We start from the raw sequence: 4,379 nt of genomic DNA, 5'->3' as shown, positions 1-4,379 counted from the left end.
GACATACGTTAACGGAATTTGTAATTTATAGTCGCACATTACCCAATGTCACTGTTTTTACACAAATATTGCCCTCGTTTCTAGCTTCCGCCATTGTTTTAGGGGAGTTGGTTTTGGTTGAGAGTTTAAGCATTTTGGGTGACACTACGAAAATGTGATAAATTTTTAGATATGTGGGTGAATAATTTAATTATTATCAATTCATCCATCAATTTATATGTGGTATATTAAAAAGAGTTTATGTATTATAAACATTTACTCTAGTTTTTCAGTAAACAAAAACACTTATGACAACATAACCTATAAGAGATTTCCAGAAGTCAACAATGACTTAGCAGAACTATTGAAACCATGTGTTTATAAATTAGGAACTATTTTTGCAACCCAACCACGCTTTCTAAATACATCAAAAACATATTGTTACTGGAAATGGTACTAGCCTTAATCTGCCTAAGTATGTGAGTTCGAATGAAAAGGTATAACAAAATGTATAATTCAAAGTGAAAATATAAATATAAAAAAGATTGGAGAATTTTAGTGGATAAATAAATAACCCTGAACGCACTGCTGTAGTCAGAAACTCGGCGTTGAAGCTTTAAAAGCAGTGAGGAAGAAAACAACAATTTTGATTTTGATTTGAGCTTTGTAATAAGCTTTACCTTTTTACAAACGGAAAAATACAATTTTATGTTGATAAAATAACTGGTTATCCTATGGTTTTAACTTTTATATATAAGTTCTTATAACTTTTTAACTATTACAGCTATATGAATGAAATTTTTACCACACATTGTTTATACTATAAATCAACTTTCTGTGCATGGATATTGTAATTGGGTAAATAAAAGTACATGAAAAAAATTTATAAAAATTTATAACCTATAAATTTTTCTAAAACTTATTTTTGAAGCCATAACTTATAAACTAATTGAGAAAATAGCATGAGTATGCACAGAAAGTATGTGCTTTCCTTGCTCTTTAAAATAAGATATCGAACAATAAAATTGGTTCAGTAGTTAAATAGTTATGAGAGATAAAAAAACCCCATTTTTTCCCGTCAAAAAACTTAAAAAACTCAAAAAAGTATGTAAAATTTCTTTTTTTTTTACTTTAACGGCAGTAAATCTTTTTCTAAGACTAAATGAACTTAAAAAAGTATATATGATAATTTTTAAAAGGATTTTATTAAAAATCACTAGTTTCAGTAGCGACTCCCCTTTTAAATCCACGTAGTTTTTATATCGTACGGAGAAAATACTGCATGGTACGAGATCTGTGCAATTGAAATCATCGAAAAATTGGATAAAACTCCAAAAGTATCTAGCGTTGATCGGCCCCTTACAGTATGTAATATCATTGACTATTTAATATGCAATATTTACAAACATATTCTCTTATCCAAAGCACCACAAACTCAATTGAGAGTTAACTAAACAAATTGATTCCAAGAAACCATCCTGTTAAAGCACACTCTTACAACTTTCGTGACAACAGTTTTAACATACAACAAATATAAACACCCTGAGGACTAGTTTACAAGTAAACGAGCAAATGTAAAAAGTACCCTCTGTAATACTTTCGAAGACGATGTAAAAAGTTATTGCTCCTAAGTAAAAGATTTGATTGGGTGTTTAAAATTCAAACAGCGAAGTGAAGTAAACTCGGTTGTTACTTTGGTTGCTAGGCAACGGAGAATCTAACGTTGTGCAGATACCTTCACTTGTGGAAGTAGGACAAAATCATACATCACTATAACAATACTGTGCTGATGTTTAATTAGATAATGTAACCAGTGAAACATTTAATTAGCTGCAAGCCTACATAAATCCTAATATACGTTAGTGTCTAATTTAAAAATACTTATATGGCACTAGTTTTGCGTACCGGTATTTGATTAGTCAGCATACATTTGGAAAATAAGATGAGAACCGTGCACAATTCGCACATTACAATAGGGTTCAAAACTAGTTTGCCAAGCAAAATGAAAAATATAATACCCTTTTGCCGTTCAAAGATTATTTTCGTTCCAGAAATTATTAGGCGAATGAAACAAACTAATGTACAATAAAATAAATTTATTGATGTATATACCACGAAGAGTTGTGTCTAACTCAATTGGGTTACAATAAAGTAGCCTGTTTAAAATTTATTTTCTTAAACTGTCTCGTCCTTTGTTCACAACTGAACTGTGTGGTTAACCCATTCAACTTAAAGATCAGCGGTTAAATTCAAATTAATAAAATCCGTATTCAAGAAAGTTAAATCAAACATTAGGGGTAAGAATCGAAAATGGTAGTTACCATTCGGTCCTCTGCTAGATCATAAGCTCTTCAATGACACCCCAATTGTAAAACTCGGTTAAGTAAGACAGGTGAAAATGTGATTTTACAGAGGGCACCTTTATTGTATACTTAACATAACCGTAGCGACTACATCAGTGTCAACAGAAACACATTTTGATATATGAATTGTGATTACAATAAACAGTTTTACATCAGTGTAAGATTTGTCATGTGTGAGAAATATTGAGCTTTCCAGAACAAATGTGTTAATTTTTTACTTTAAATATAAGCATCGGTGGTTCAGTGGTAGAATGCTCGCCTGCCACGCGGGCGGCCCGGGTTCGATTCCCGGCCGATGCATACTTTTTTCATTGTATAGAAACATAATTTTGTTCAGACATATATTTATAGTGATAGTTTCTAACTCGTTGAGCATAACAGAAGTATAGATTTATTTTTTTATAACAAGATATAGCTGATATCATAGATAAAACATACTCTGATAGGACTCATCCCTATGATTACTTAGTTTACAAGAACGACAATTACACTAGAAATTACAGTACATACATTATGTGTAATAATTTATAGACGTGATTTGCAATAGTTTAAAGAGTTAAAAATGTTACATACAAATCTAGAAACCTTTTACATAAGCACATCCTTTTTACTCGATACTCTCATACTCGAATCATTCAAGTAATTCATTGTTTTAACATTGACTTTATATAATGGTATTAAGTAGAAGGAATTAAAACAATGCTGTCACCGTTTAGGTATTGGTTCCAGTTATAACACTGACTTCAGATCTCAAGACATAATATAAAATGATATTGGACATCATTATAAGGACCTAACCATAATTCCTATAGCAAATAATAGTAATACAGTATGATGGAAAAAACGAACAGCTGTTTAATTATTCTATAGCGATAGCACTACGAAATACAACGAAATTGTTAAAATATCTTGAAGTAATCATTATTGGTATTACTACAATAATCGTGGTTATGTATGTTTTTCCTAAGAAATAGTATGTTCTCATTTTTCAAGTTGTAATTAAAGGTTTTGTTTTGTATCGCAATAAACAAGTAAGTGATCAGGTTAATAATTAGCGCCTTCAATTCACACATCTTTACAAATGACTCATCTGTCTACTATTAGCATGAGGAAAATGAAGGCGCTTTAAAAAGTCCGATACATTCTAGTGATGGGCTTATGTAAACTGTAAACTATTGCCTGACTTTGAAAAAAAACACTTATTTGATCATTTCTGATCAAGTCTTATGCGTAACTGGACACAGAAAAGGTCCTCGCAGGAGGTATTTTGTAGTATTTACTTACTCAGCCTCAAACATCGATCCATAGTTATGAATTCTTTTACTTCATCGATTTACTGAAGGACCCCGAACTTAGAATTTTACCATTGACTATATAACACTATTTTACTATTGCAGCAGAGGTTTTATTGTTTCACTTTACTGTATATTAGTATATGTTACAAAATATAATACTGAGGAAACCTCTGCTATTCACTATAATTTGTAACAGTTTATATATTTTTGTAACCTATTTGTTCTACTACAAAGATAAAATCCAATTGTAATTTCTGATTAATTTTAGCAAGTCACCCTAGAATTTTTAGCCAACCAACAATAATACCTTTCCTTAGGCCTAACAAACTCAAAATATCTGATCTAGAGTTAATTGCATCAGCACTATATCATTTTGGCTAAAAATTTTGATAATTTTCCAATACATCACTGATTTTTGTTATCGTATCCCTTGAGCGGCTTGACATTCCAACCCGTTGCACAAGCACTCAAGCAGTTCTGTTTCTCTTTCTTATTACGTGTAGTTGTTACAAACCTTGAATGAACTCGACAATCACAAAGAAGCTCAAGGTTCATTGAGTGGAGCGACCCACCCAGAGCGACAGAGAGCGATAGACGACACCTAGCGAGCGAGAGAGAGAGATAGACCGGAGAGTGAGAGGAGCGGAGCGAGCAGCGAGATGTCAGGTCAATATGGTGGTTGGAATGTGTGGCCGTGAGCGGTATACATTGATATCTCACTGCCTACGCGGTCACACGCACA

At 32.1% G+C, this 4,379-nt stretch overlaps 1 non-coding gene across 1 annotated transcript; it reads left to right on the top strand.

The window, feature by feature from the left end:
- The first annotated feature begins 2,571 nt into the window (after positions 1-2,571).
- Positions 2,572-2,642, top strand: Trnag-gcc (transfer RNA glycine (anticodon GCC)). The gene has a single exon. It is a non-coding gene; the product is annotated as a tRNA-Gly (tRNA).
- The last annotated feature ends 1,737 nt before the right edge of the window (positions 2,643-4,379 follow it).

This window comes from Macrosteles quadrilineatus, unplaced genomic scaffold, assembly GCF_028750875.1.
Source record: "Macrosteles quadrilineatus isolate MER2022 unplaced genomic scaffold, UCM_ALF_1.0 Scaffold_3__2_contigs__length_128488019, whole genome shotgun sequence".
NCBI lineage: Eukaryota > Metazoa > Arthropoda > Insecta > Hemiptera > Cicadellidae > Macrosteles > Macrosteles quadrilineatus.
This window is presented reverse-complemented; position numbering and strand designations above follow the sequence as displayed.